Raw genomic sequence first — 16,281 nt, 5'->3', positions numbered from 1 at the left:
ATCCAAATTCCAAATATTGGGAGGTACCGTTACATGGGGGCGATACGAAGACGTGGACCTGCAGAGAAAATTTTTTGTCTTAGGCTGTAGTATCCATTTCGAACTTCAAATACCTAATTTGAAACAATTCGGTGAATAATTTCGCTAAAATCATCAATATACCGAATATTGGGAGTTACAGTTATATGGGGGCTATATGAAAATGTGTACCTACATGGCCCATTTAAAAAATTAACCTGTCTGCTGGAAAAAATAAACATGTGTGCAAAATTTTAGCCTTCTATCTTAATTCGCACAGACATATGATCAGACAGACGGACATCGCTAAAGCGACTTAAGAATATATACGCTGATCAAGAATATATATACTTTGTTGGGTCTGACACGAGTATTTCCAGGAGTTACAAACGGAATGACAAAGTTAATATACCCTCCAGATTATGGTGAAGGGTATAAAAAAAGTTAAAAAATATCAGCCGGATTTGCCGACTGATGTATACCCTCAGCCAATTATTTAAATATATTTTGACATCTGTTATGATTTTTAAGTTTGCCGACCCTCTATGGATTAGGTTCCGAAGGAATGGACCAATATTGTAAATTTCGTATCGGGCCTAAATAGATTTGATAAAAAAAAAAATTACGACGGGCCAGGATTGGTCTATAATGGTTACTTCCTTCACTTTATATGAGGTATGTGAACATTTTTAAAAAATACAGGGTGAGATGAAAATACTGCAACCAATTTAGCCACTAATCCGACAGCTTTTAAATTTATTACAGTGACAGCTCATTGTATTGTTTACAATCGTACAAAACCATTTTGGTGAGCATTTTCCAGAAAAAAAGTTATTCGTGATGGAATTTAAGCGTGATAGTGTGATTTTTTTGTATTTGGCTGGAAAACCACAAGTGGCTAACGTTAGGGCACTTCAGCATTTAAATGTAAATATATCTATTGTGTCTCGAAAATAGACTCAAAAGAGATAAAGAGTTGATAATTTAGAGATATTTAGATAATTTTCGATATCTGTGTTTGAGATTTTATGGTGACTTGGAAATGTGTGATGTTTTCTGTACGTAAAGTACTAAATGGTTCTAAATTTGGTATTGGGTGAGGAGATTTGGTTGGAATCATCAAATTAAGAGCTGGAATCACAAAATTTTATACCATGCTCACTGTTGGTGTCGGAGGTTTAGATATAGAGGTGGATTTGGATATTTCAACTAAAATTGTACGAAAAGTACTAAATGGTACTATGTTTGGTATAGGGTAAAGGGATAACAGATAACATTCTGAAATTCGATATTTTAATAATTGTTGGTTTCTGAAATTGAGATTACGGGGTGGGCTTAGAAATGCATACTATAATTGATGCTTATTTAGGATCACTCTTCGCGTTGGTGGAGCTGTGTATTGTTTGGATATGCGTACTAAATATTACTACAATTGGTATTGGATGAGGGGATAGAGGTGGAATTCTGTAATTTAATAATGATTAGAAAAATCGAAAATTTTAATATATATTTTTTTATAATGAAACAATTTTTCTTCATAACTATTCGACTTACCCATTTTAATTGAGCAGAAAAAATATTTAATTTATTTTTATGAATCATTTTTTTATTATTTTCTTAAATTTCTTTGCCTTTTTATTAAGTATTCAAGTTAATACTTTTACATAATTTATTTCATAGAAATTACATGGTTTCCGTTTTAGTGTCATTTGAAATATCTTGGTTTTTGGTTTTCTTCTTTCGATTTTGGTATATACGTTTCAAGTTTTTTAATTTATTTTTTATTGGATGAGACTAGAATGTTATGTAGTTTTTTGTAATTTAATGAAAAAAAAAATTAAAACAAATATGAAATATTAAAATTGGATTAGGAAACAATAAGAAGGAAAATTGGAAAAAATTTATGTTGTAAAGCATAAGAGTTTCAAGTACTTTTATTTTAATTAATTTTTTATGATTATTTAAAATGAAATAAATTTGTTATATAAGCAAAGCATTACTAAACATTATAATTTATATCTATAGATTTATTTTAACTAACTAATTGCGTTGCTTTCATTTATTTATTTATTTATTTTTTTTTTTGTATTTGACAAAATGTTGCATTTTATCATGTCATTTAATGCGATATATTCCAAGTATCTTTTCGTACATCCCACAGCAATTAATATTTTTAGGTGCGTAATGATGAAATGCTTGAGAAAGGTCAAATAGAAAGGAAATTTTCATAAGAAATAGATTGTTAAAGATAAGTACATAGTCCTGGACCAATATTTTCTGCGTAAAATTTGGTTAACTATATCTAGGAAAGGATAATGTCATTAAATACAGAAGTAAGCCTCCATCTAAAGAAAGCTTCCAAGAGTTATATCCTTGGATTTTTTTTATATTAAGATAACCTTTCGTGTATCTTTTACCTATTGAAGCCCATATGCGTTATTTTATCTATACAGGGTGAGATGAAAAAACTGAAACCAACTTCAGACAGCTGTCATTTATAAGCCTCTCGTCCCACAGCTATTAAAATTATTCCAGTGTCAGCTCATTATATTGTTTACAAGAGCACAACAGCATTTTGGGGAGAATTTTCCAGAAAAAGTTATTCGTGACGGAATTCTAGCGTGATAGAGTGATTTCTTTATATTTGGCTGGGAAACTACAAGTGGCTAGCTTTAGAGCACTCCAGCATTTAAATGTGAATAAATCTTTTGTGTATCGCACCATCGCTCATTACCAGGTCGGGCGTCAAGGAAGTAGACGGAAGAAAACAGCAACATCAGCAGAAATGGTACGAAAAGTAAAGAAGCGACTTGATCGAAACACGCGTTGCAGTAGCCGAAAAATGGCTCGTGACCTGAACTTAACGCAATATTTCATTCGACAAATATTGAAAAATGAGCTCAGGGTAAAGCCATTGAAATTCCAAAAAGTGCAAGAACTTACACCGCAACAGAAAGAAAGTAGACTCAACAGAGCTATAGAGTTGCTTCGCTTAGCCGAAAGTGGTGAACTGCCGAATTTGGTTTTCTCCGATGAGAAAACATTCGTTGTCCAGCAGTTTGTAATAAAACAAAATTATCGTGTTTACTTGCCAAAGAGGTCAGCTGAAAGTGTGCACCTTCGCTTGGCCAGCAGAACTCAAGCGTCGGCAATGGTGATGGTGTGGGCCGCCATAGCAGCCGTTGTTCGCTCTCTGCTCGTATTGATCGATCGTGACATCAAAATAAATACCGAATATTATCGCGAAAATATTCTGGAGGTTGTATTAAAGCCTTGGGCACGCAAACATTTTGGCCGCAGACCTTAGACATTCCAACAGGACCCAGCATCATCGCACTCAGCTCGCGCCACCCAAGAATGGTTAGAAAATGAGGTTCCTCGCTTCATTTCCAGCGTACAATGGCTACCAAAATCTCCGGATACCAATCCGTTGGACTATTGTGTCTGGAGTATTGTGGAAAGCAAGGTTGGCACTAAAAAATACCAAAATGTCGATTACCTCAAGCAAGTGTTTCACCGGGAATGGGCCAAGATACCGCAGAACAACACTCGGCAGTGTGTGACGGTTTCATTGGCCATTTGAAGGCCATAATTCGTGCCAAAATTGACCAGATCAAACAATTCTAAACCTATTCTAAAATTTGATGCTATTTCCGACATTTTTTGCTTTCATTCAAAAAAATTTTAAGAAAATTTAAAAACTATGGCGTTTGACTTTGTTGCAGTTTATTTTTTATCTCACCCTGTATAAGATGTTTACTTTACGGACATATAGACATAAAGCATGTAATATTTCGATTTGAAATTTTGTTAATATTCTTCTCCTCTCTTTTTTTGCTGTTGGATATACCATAGTCGGTGAATCCGACCCTCGCTTTTCCCATTGTTTTTATTTTTTATTTTATAATTATTAAATACATAATTATTTTTTTGTAAATATTCAAATAACCGTTCCTTGTGTACATATTACATTGAAACCCCTTTTGCTAACGAATATTTTATTTTTTGCCTCCCATAAAAAAGGAGGGGGGAAGGGAAAAATAAATAAATTGGAATTAAAAAAAAAAATTAAATAACAAAAAGCAAATACTTGCATGTGTTCATAATGGAAACAAATGTAAATATATTTCAGTGTATTTTTTATTATTATTAATTTTAATTATTTAATTATAATATTTATAGAATTACATAAATTTAACAAATATTATGCGACCTTTGTTTTATTTTTAATGCATGTGGGTGTATGTATGTATGTATGTATGTGATATTATATCAAAATTCTGATGTCGTTTTTATACACATTACAATTTTTTTTAACATAATAAAATCTAAGATTTCCATAATTTGTGTTTATGCTAAACAAAATAATCGTTTATTTAGAATTAAGATTTATTAAATATTTATGTATTACTTGGATTTTCAATTATGTTTTACTTTCGCTAATAAAAATGTTTTAATATTCATGGAATTTATTTGACTAGTTTGTTTTCTTCATTGAATTTTTTGTTTTTGTTTTTTTATTTTCTATTGTAAATTTATGAATTTTTTTATTCGTTTTATTTTTCTTTGGATGAAACTCTCTTTTTTATGTATTTTCATGAATTTTCATTTCACACAAATGCACCAAATTTTGAATTATTGTTTATGTAATTTACAAGGTTAATTTTTATTGTTGTCGTGTAAACTTATTAAACCGAGAAGTATGCATCAATGAAGGATCATTATATAAGAAAATTTCTACAAAATTTACAATTTTATGGTAAAGAGCAAGGGAAAATAAAAATTGATGCTTAAAAATTTTTGTAGAAAATTTTAATGTCTAAAAATATTATCTTTCAGTTAAAGAAATTAAAGACGAAAAGGACGTAGTCACAAGTTAAAAAGTATCAGGTGGCTCTGCCGAAAGATGTATAACCTCAGCCAATGTCCGTCCATTTAAACAAAATTTGGATTTGACATTGTTCAAAGTCTTGGCCGTTTATGAAGTCAACATTTTTTTTTTTTTTTTTTGAAAATGTTATTAAAGGTCGCGAGAAAATCAAAATAAAAATTGAGATATTTTTGTAGAAAATTTTCAAGTAGAAAAATCTTGTGACACTTATCTTCCAGTTCAAGAAATTGAAGAGGACAAGAGGAAGGGTGAATAATTGTTAATTAAATTTCTAAATTTTTGTGGGGTAATTAATTAAAGAAGTGGGCCGATATATTCGATATTCACATCAGAATCAGTTTGAATAGAATCGCTGATAAATTATAAGAGACATAAGTATTAACCAGTAAAGAAAGTCTTAAAGTCGGGCGGGGCCGACTATATGCTGCCCTACACCATTTTGCTAATTTAGTAGAGCTCCACATAATAATTGAAAAATTTTATGGGAGTATTCAATCATACACGCTATGATTCAAATTATAATTTAAAGTTCAAAGGACTAAACATGCCGAAGCATTTGTATCTTTTAAATTCGGACTTGTATTGCCCATTTGGCACACAATTAATTTGAAATCGGATAAAGATATATATGGGAGCTATATCCAAATCTGAACCGGTCTCGATAAAATTTGGCAAGGATATTTCTGAGCTATATTTGATATATTTCCCTGAGTATCGTTGTTACAGAGTGCATATTACGGTTGTGGATAATAAATATAACAAATCGGATGAACAATATATATGGGAGCTATAGCTATATCTGAATCGATTTCGATCAAATTTGGCATACTTATTTTCAGGCCTAATATGGATGTATATGCAAAATTCCATATTATTCGGGCTGATATTACGCGTTTGGTGCACAATAAAAAGCAAATCGGACGAGGATATATATGGGAGCTATATCTAAATTTTGACCGATTATTTTCAATTTCAATAGGATTCGTCCTTGGGCCAAACAAATGATTTGTGCAAAATTTCATCTGGATCGGGTAATAAATGCGAACTGTGCTTTGTTCACAAAAATACATGGACAGACGGACGGACGGACATGCATAAATCGACTTAGAATGTGATTCTATGCAGATCATCAAAAGGAACTATGGGTCGAATCTGGTTTCCTTTTGCCTGTTACAAACAAATGCACAAAGACATAATACCCTGACCACCTTGTGGTGTAGGGTATAAAAATTGGACAAAATGCCTTTTGCTGACAAAAATGCATTGGAAATATCACAGAAATATGTTTTTCCGGGATGAAATTTGGCACTTACGACCGAATTAAGTCTAGAAGCTAGTATGTCAAATTTGATGAAGATCGGTTCAGATATAGCTATAGCTCCCATATATATTGTTCATCCGATTTGTTATATTCGTTACTCACAGCCGTAATTTGCACTCCGTAAATATATGAAATACAGGGAAATATATGAAATACAGCTCAGATATATCTTTGCCAAATTTTATCAAGATCGGTTCAGATTTGGATATAGCTCCCATATACATATATCAAATGGGCAATACAAATCCGAATTTAAAAGATAAAAATGCTTCGTTATATTTAGCCTTTTGAACTTTATATAAAAATCATAGCGTGTATGATTGGAGAATTCAAAAAAAAAAATAATGTTTATATGGAGTTCTACTAAATTAGCAAAGTGATATAGGGTATCATAAAGTCGGCCCGCCCGACATTAAGACTTATTTTACTGGTTATATTTAATTTTATGTCTTAGAGGAAGAATACTAAATAAAAGATTATGAAATATTTATTCGAAAACAACATTTCCCCAGATTTAATAAGTTTAGACTCACAATGTTTTTTCAGTTTCAATAAACTTATTTTCTCAAATTTGTTTTTCGTCCTAATTTTAAAACTATTATTATTATTTATAGACAAAAAATATTTTTTTAGTTTTAATTAATTTTTTCATTTTCTTTTAATTGGTCTTTTCTCATATATATAGAGCATTTTTACCCTTGTATCTAAGTTTTTTCTCTTTGTTTTCAAATGTGTTCTATTTTTCTATAATTTGTTTTTTTTTTCTTCAATTTGTAAGTCACATTTATTTATTTTAATTATTTTCGTAACTAGATTTGTTTTGCTGTGGATTCTATTTGTGTTTTTTTTTATTTTTTGTAATTTCATGTTTTGTTTTAGAATTAGTTCATCTTCTTTGTTTTTTTGTTACTTATTTGGCAGTTCTTTCTTCTTAAACTAATTGTTTTATATATATATATATATTTTTTTTTTTAATTATTTTTCTTGGTTTATTTCAAATATTAAATATTTTCTTATTTGTGTTTTTAAAGTAAATCGTTTCCTCTATACATATACATTTAATGAACTATGTATATATTTTTTTTAATCTCTCTTTTAATTTAAACTCTTTTTAATGTTAATTTATAATCTATGTTGAATGACTGTGAAATTGTTCGATTGAATGATGCTACCAAATTCGTTATGATGAGATTGTGCGGTAATGTAATGAAGTGAAAATTAAATAAAGAAAAATATTTTTTTAATATTAAAATTAATAAAATACTATAAAAAAGCAGCAATAAATTGATTCAACATATATGTCAACATTTTGCAATTCACGAGATTAAATTAAATTTCACAGTAGCCTTGGTAGCCTTGAAAACCAAATTGAAATAAATGCATTAATCAATTGTTGTTCCAGGAATTCCTCTCTAAAAATTCTATATTTGATAATACGCGCTCTTACTGATCTAACAGAAATCTCTTTGTGATTAGGGCTCTTCATTCGCGCCACTCAAGAATGGTTACAAAACGAGGTTCCTTGCTTCATTTCCAGCGCACAATGGCCACCAAAATCTCCCGATACCAATTCGTTGGACTATTGTGCCTTTAGAATTTGGAAAACAAGGTTGGCACTAAAAAATACCAAAGTGTCGATCACCATAAGCAAGCGCTTTGCCGGTAATGGGCCAAAATACCGCAGATCAACATTCGAGCAGCGTGTGACGGTTTCATTCGCCGTTTGATGGCTATAATTCTGGCCAAAGGTGACCAATTCGAACAAATCTAAACTTATTCTAAAATTTGACGCTATTTCCGACATTTTTTGCTTTCTTTCAATAATATTTACAAAAAATTTAAAAATTATGGCGTTTGGCTTTGTTGCTTTTTTTTTTATCTCACCCAGTTTTCACATTGAATCTTGTGTTAGTAGAAATATTGGAATATGCGTAGTTTATAAAGAATAAAGTCAAATGTCAAATCCGTTGGACTATTGTGTCTGGAGTATTTTGGAAGGCATTCGGGCAGCGTGTGACGGTTTCATTGACCGTTTGAAGGCCATAATTAGTGCCAAAGGTATATAAACTTATTCTAACATTTGATCTTATTTCCTGCTTTCATTCAATAAAATTTATTAAAAAAATGTAAAAAGTATGGCGTTTGACTTTACTGATTTTTTTTATCTCACCCTGTATGACCACGTTTTGGCTTAACTCTTATACGAAGGTATCTCCTGATATCAGCTATTTCCGGGATCTTGGCCACAATTTTCTATTGTTTTGGTCTTTATTTGTTTCTAAGGGGTAGAAAACCTCTTCGCATTGAATTTTCATTGTTTCGGAGTAGCACCTATATCAAGGCTCCACCTGATTTTCCCTGTTTCGAGGGTCCTGGTCACATTCTCCAATCGTTAGTCTAAAAATTTTGTAGGCTTCTGTACGGAAGAGAATCATATTACAGAAAAATTTCAACATAGGTATTTTTTATGGTCGCCACATAAGACTAAAAATACAGGTCAGCAACGCGGGCCGGACCAGCTAGTTTCTAATATAATAAACTGTAAACTCCCCATCTTCTGTCAACATCAATTGAGTGTGAAGCACACAACAGACCTATACTGGCTTAAGTGTATGTCCACCAGGACATATGGCGATTTTTTCACCCCCTTTTTCAACCGAATCTAACCAAGTTTGGACCTTATTGTGCGCACCAGCCACATAGAAGGACGGACGTATCCAGAACAGTTCCAAATGTCCTGAAACGAATTTGGCCCAAAGAGACCTGTGTTGATTTCAGATAATATTTTTTGTCAAATTCCAATGATTGTGGATTTAAACTTGCAATATGTAAATGCCGTAGTGTCCGATAGCCAAGATCGTCATATTTCTGTGTATATTCTATTGCACCTGTCTTCCAAATTGTATTCGGTACTTTAGTTGTCTTACCCATTAATGAAAAATTAGCTGTTATTAGAAATTTGTAGGCAGATTCACTTCCTAGTTAGGTATAGTTTCCATAAAGGGAACCGTAATTGTTTTGGTTATTTAAGGTTAGCCGATTTGGTCATAAATTAAAATTAATCAAACACTATGTGTTGAGGTATTATAAGTTTGATTGGGACAAAAATTATGTAACACCTCGAAATATTGGTTTCCCACATAGGAATCTTCCTATCTCGATGAGCTGAGTCGATCTAGTTGTGTTTGTCCGTCTGTCCATGTTAATTTGTAATCACTCTACAGACCGCAATTATGGCCCGATCTGCACGAAATTTAGAATTAAGGTGTGGTTAGGGGCCAGAATAGAAGCATATTGTATTTATAAATATTATGCATATAATATTTAGGGGTTGAAATGGACCAAAAACTGAAAAAATGCTTGATATTGCAATTGCTCCAAGGGTCACAATTATAGACCAATATACAAATTAGCATGGAGCTAGAGCTTAGGGCTGGTCAGAAGCCTTTTAATTTTGATGGTCATCGGGTCATATTTAGTGGGTGAAATTTAGAAATTTAGAATGAAAGTGGGGTTAGGGCCAGAATAGAAGCATATTGCTTTTGGAGATGATCGCATAGTATTTAGGGGTTGAAATGGACCAAAAATTGAAAAATTTCCTGATATTGCAATTGCTCCACAGGTCACAATTATAAACCAATATACAAATTAGTACGGAGCTAGAGCTTAGGGCTGGTCAGAAGCCTTTTAATATTGATGGTCATCGGGTTATATTTAGTGGGTGAAATAACATTTTTGTTAAATAAAAGTCAATTTATTCATTAAACCGCGAATATTTTTAATCCCGGCAAATAGACGAAAAGATCAATTCTGACAGTTACATAGATGCCGATAGTTAATATATCGGATATATACAATGTGTACATACAAAGGAAGGGGATGTTAGCTAGAATGCTTATATTTCAAGAATGGCTTGACCGATATTGAAAAATTTTTTAAATTAAGAATGACCTCTTTGCAAAAAAGTATAAAATCTAAAAAAATCGCATAAAAGATGCCGATAACGATGTTAATATAGATGCCGATAATGATGTTAAATTAGATTTTGTGACATTTTTTCACATTTTTTATCGCATACGATTTTTTCAATTTGACTTATAATATTGAAATGTATGTATATTTTGTAATATTTTTTCACCTTACAACACAGGTTGAGGTTATTATATACAGTCGGCCTATTATTTTTAAAGATGTCCGCAATATATTAAAATGGACCAACAACTAGAAATGTTCCTGTATTTGCAGCTGTTATAAAGGTCACGAAATCTCGCATGAAGTTAGAGTTTAGAGCAGCGGGTTGAATGGATCACTACTTTGAGTGAAAAAATACCAACAATGCTTACAGGCTATATCCGAAATACACAAAAGACGAACTCCTGTTTTTTTGATGCTGATTTCGTTGACGAATATAGACAAATATCGTAGACAAGCAAATCATATAGATGAGTTTAAATTTGGAGATAAAGAGGGGCCTCTTGCTCTTGGAGGTGATCGCAAAATATTTAAGGGTTCAAATGAACCAAAAACAGAAAAAATGTGCTGATCACACAATTGAAGCCAATCGACACGCCTGAGAAGAGAGTTATGGACAGGAAAGAATTCTAGCATTTTGGTTGACCATTGGATTACATTGAGCTGTAAAATGCACCACAACAACTAGCAGCACGACAAATGTCCCTGATCAAAATGCTAAGGGTAATATCTGGGCAGTGTTCTCTGATACAATTTCATAAGCGAAGTCTTCCAAAGTGGATTTGGACATATGGGAGCCTTTAACATTTTGTAGTGTTGTAGGTTATCACAAGGCCGGCTCTGCACGGCCATGGCCTTCGCTTAGCCTTCGTTTTTTAATTATTTTGAGGTTATCCAATTTGGTCATAAGTCAAAATTAATAAAAAGTTTGGATTTTGTCTTGAGTACTGTCAAAAATTAACAAGGCAAAGCTCAAAAATTAAAATTCAGCCGAGCCTGGCTGTGGGATTTGGACCGTGGACCTTGGTGTGCAGCCAACTAGAAGTTGCCTTCTCTACGTTCAGAGCCATTAACCCGTCTTCCTAAAGCAGCACTGAACCAAGTGTATGCATTGGAAGCAATGTAGTTGTTGTGGGCAAAAATCATCACTACAAAAACAAACTTTGTTGTGAAAAAATCTGCTAATAGAACTTGAATCGAACTTGGAGAGTTTCTAGTGTATAATTCGCATATGCTAATTTGCAATAAGTTCGAAATATATACCACTTTCCAGAGAACGGCCCTTATAAGCCATCAACCACACCAAATATGCCTGATGAGCCGCTTAACCAACGGCGAAACGCGTCGCATAGTGGTGGGTGTGTGATAGTGTCTATCTGGCTTTCCTTTTCAAAGCAAATTTCAGATCATTAAGCTCGTCTCGAAAGAGAAACAAACACAAAAATTATTTAAATTAAGGCATTTTTCTCAATCCAAATAAAAAAAACTGTTTCCAAGTTGGATAAAGTGGCAAGATTTTTAATTGCAACGTCTAATTTAATCTTCAACTAATTATTGATGGGTATGTAAAAATCAAACCTGATATATTACTTGAATAATGTTTTTCTACGTGATTTTGGCAGTGGAGAAATTATGATTTCAAATTATTATTATTTTTTGTTTTAATTTTCGTACTTACAAATTATAATTAAAATTAATTATCCATATATTGTTTGTTTATTTCATGATATTTTGTTTTGCTATTTACATTATTCGTTTCACAATGCATTTGTCGTGGGGGAGGGTGTTGGTGAAGGGTAATGGGGGATTTTATAAAATGTTCGCAATTATTCGCCATTATTGTAGACACTAAAATTAAATAATATTTTATTTTATTTAATTTGTTTTTAGTTCTTTCAGTTTCCATCAATTGTTTATGAGTTCAATTTTTATGTATGATTTTTTGTTTCTTTGTTATTGTATTTACACAAATGAAACGATTTTATCATCTCGTCTTCTTTTATCAATCCTTGGCTGATGTGTTTCCTAATTGTTTTCTTTATAGGGAAGAATATTTGGCTGCCAGATCCACGTGCCGATCTTTGCGATAATACCGGGCGGTTGATGATAAAATAGCATGGCGACCTCTGCTGCCGCTATTCGATTGATACAATTTGCCAAGATATTTGACATTTTCATGATAATGTTGATGGCGATGATGACGGTGACTGTGACGCCGATGGTCATCATCGCCATCATTAACATTCATAATCACATCGAAGCCGTCGTCTTCGTCGCCTTCGCCATTGTTGTGGATTCTTTTTGATGATGTCGTAGGTGTTTGGGTGGCCATATTTGAGAATCGTCTGTACGAATTCAACTCTGAACGATGTGCCGGAGGTGATGCAACCTCATCGATTAAAGCTCGTCTGTTGTTGTTGTCTGTTGCAGTTGCTGCTCCTAAATGGTGTTTTTTATTCGATTTGGATAATTTTGTGATTTGTTTCAAAATTCACATGATTTGGTTTTGCGGGTTGGAGTTTATTTGATTGGATGCGAGTTTAATTTGTTTTTGTTGTTTTATTTTTATTGGCGATTTTGTTTAGTATTTAGCATATTTGGTTTTGTTTGGTTTTCAAAATTAATGAGGCAAACGATGAAAAAATTGTACAAGTTATTATATGATTACTGGGTGATAGAGCAAGAGAGTTTGATTACAATTTTCTATAAAATTTTTGCAAAAAAAAATGTTCTAAGGTAAATAATATTTGGTTGTCTTTGTCGGTTTCTATGCATGAGATTTTTGGTTTTCGTAAAAAAAAAAAACACAGACATTGATTTTTATGCTTATATACACACTTAACAATTAAGAATTATAAATAGATAATTGAAAGAAAAGAACAAATAATTGAAATTCGTTCATGTCATTTTACACAAAAAAAAAAAAAAAAAAACATAATTTTCTCTTTCTTGAATAGTTTTTTTTATGATTATTTTATTTGAATACAAAAAATTATCAAATCAATCTTTTGGCATTACAATCCGATTTTGAAAATGAAATTGAAAAAAAAAAAATCTAGCAAAAAGAAGACATTCAAACATTGATTGGTGGTATACAACCTTTGACCAATAAGCAAACATTTAATGAGAATATATTTTTACTAGACATATCTATTTGAAAATTTTAATGGTTTAAAAATTAAATGTATGAAAATTGTATTGAATGAAAACAATGCACACGACTGGCAATATAAAAGCGAACGATTAAAAAAAAATAATAAAATAAAATTGGTATGCCATGAGGAAGAATGAAGTGAAGTTTTGTTGCAATCAAAACTTATACAGGGTGAGATAAAAAAAATGCTACCAACTTCAGACTGCTGTCATTTCTAACCCAATCGTCCGATAGCTGTTTAAATTATTTCAGTGGCAGCTCATTATATTGTTTACAATAGTCCAAATGCATTTTTTGTGAGAATTTAACAGAAAAAAAACTTATTCGTGATATTGTGATTTCTTTAAATTTGGCTGGAAAACCACAAGTGCCTAGCGTTGAAGGACTTCAGCATTTAAATGTGAATAAATCTTTTGTGTCTCGTACTATCGATCGTTACCGTGATACTGGTAGAACAGAAGAAAACAGCAACATCAGCAGAAATGGTTCGAAAAGTAAAGAAGCGACTTGATTGAAACCCACGTCGCAGTGGCAGAAAAATGGCTCGTGAGCTGAACATATAGCAATATTCCATTCGGAAAATACTGAAAAATGAGCTCGGGGTGAAGCCATTAAAAAGTGCAAGAACTTACGCCGCAACAGAAAGAAAAGAGACTCAAAAGAACTAAAGAATTGCTTCGCTTGCCCGAAAGTGGTGAACTGCCGAGTTCGGTTTTCTCCAAAGAGAAAACATTCGTTGTCCAGCAGTGTGTATACAAACAAAATGATCGTGTTAATTTGCCAAAGAGGTCAGTTGAAAATGTGCACCTTCGGTTGGCCACCAGAACTCAAGAGCCGAAATGTTTGCGTGCCCAAGGCTTTTATACACCCTACAGAATGTTTTCGCGATAATATTTGGTCGATTAATACGAGCGGAGAGCGACCAACGGCCACGCAAACATGGTGATGATTTGGGCCGATGGTCGCTCTCTGCTCGTATTAATCGACCGTGGCATCAGTATAAATGCCAAATATTATCGCGAAAATATTCTGGAGGGTATATTAAAGCCTTGGGCACGCAAATATTTTGGCCGCAGACCTTGGACATTACAACAGGACTCAGCACCATCGCACTCAGCACGTGCCACCAAAAAATGAGATTCCTCGCTTGATTTCCAGCGCACAACGGTCACCAAAATCTCCGGATACCAATTCATTGGACCATTGTGTCTGGAGTATTTCGGAAAGCACGGTTGGCACTAAAAAGTAATAAAGTGTCGATCACCTCAAGCAAGCGCCTCGCCGGGAATGGGTCAAAATACCGCAGAGCAACATTCGGGCAGCGTTTGATGGTGGCACTGGCCGTTTGAAGTCCATAATTTGTGCCAAAGGTGACCAACTCGAACAAACCTAAACTTATTCTAAAATTTAATACTTTTTTTCTTTCTTTCAAAAAAATTAAAAAAAAGTAAGAAATGACTTTGCGTTCGACTTTGTTACTGTTATCTTATCTCACTCTGTGTATACTTGATTGGGTGTAAAATGATTATTTCGAAGAGTTACAAACGGAATATCGAACTTAATATACCCTCCATACTGTGTTTGGTGCAGGGTATAATTAATGGCTGTTAATCTGGAGGTCGTTCAAAAAAGTAATTTTGAAAATAAAATTCTTAAAAGCCGAATATAGCCGTTATATTGGTATATATGCGACGTGGACCCACATAGGCATTATTTGTCATAATTCATTGCCATATTCAAATTCGATACTTGAAATAAACGGTGAATAATGTTGCTAAAATCATCAAAATACCGAATATCGGGAGGTGCTGTTATATAGGGGCTATTTGAAGACGTTGACCTACATGGCATAGTTACGAACTTAACCTGCCTATTTGAAAAATAAACATGTGTGCAAGATGTTAGCCTTCTATCTCAATTCGTTCGAAAGATAGCGTGATTACAACAGACAGACGGACGGACATTGCTAAATCGAATTAGAATTTTACACTGATCAAGAATATATACTTTGTTGGGTCTGACATGAGTATTTCGAGGAGTTACAAACGGAATGACAAAGTTAATATAACCTCTATGGTACGGTGGAGGGTATAAAAATTATAAATGTATGCTAAGTCTCCCTACACCCACAGTATCTTACGAGTTTTAATGCATGCCATAGTCCTACCCACGCCAATTTTGAAAATGCATACATTTTTGCAATTAAAAAATCTATTATGTCCGAACTTGCAATTGATTTTGTTATTTTTTTACCCTACAACACTTTGTGTTGGGGGTATTATAAGTTTGATTGGGCCAAAAATTATGTAACACCACGAAATATTGATTTCCCACATAGGAAAGTATATATGGATCTTCCTATCTCGCCGAGCTGAGTCGATCTAGCTATGTATGTCCGTCCGTCCGTCTGTCCGTCTGTCCATGTTAATTTGTAATCACTCTACAGGTCGCAATTATGGTCCGATTTTCGCGAAATTTAAAATGTAGGTGGGGTTAGGGTCAGAATAGAGCCCTATTTCTTTTGAAGATGATCGCATAGTATTTAGGGGTTAAAATGGACCAAAAACTGATAAAAATCCTGATTTTGCAGTTGCTCTACATGTCACAATTATAGACCAATCGAAGCGAAAGTTTGCATTGGGCTAGAGCTTAGGGCTGGACAGAAGCTTTCCAATTTTGATGGTCATCGGGTAATATTTAGTGCAGCATTTGTGATAAATAAAAGCCAAATTTTCCATTAAACCGCGAATTTTTTAATGCCTGTGCAGTCCCAAATAGACGAAAAGGTCATTTCTGACCGTTACGTAGATGCCGATAGTAAAAATATCGGATATATATAGCGAAATATATACAATGTATATATACAAAGGAAGGGGATGTTAGCTAAAATGCTTATATCTCCAGAATGGCTGGAGCGATTTTGAA

The sequence above is a fragment of the Musca domestica genome, unplaced genomic scaffold, assembly GCF_030504385.1.
Source record: "Musca domestica strain aabys unplaced genomic scaffold, Musca_domestica.polishedcontigs.V.1.1 16, whole genome shotgun sequence".
Classification (NCBI taxonomy): Eukaryota; Metazoa; Arthropoda; class Insecta; order Diptera; family Muscidae; genus Musca; species Musca domestica.
This window is presented reverse-complemented; position numbering follows the sequence as displayed.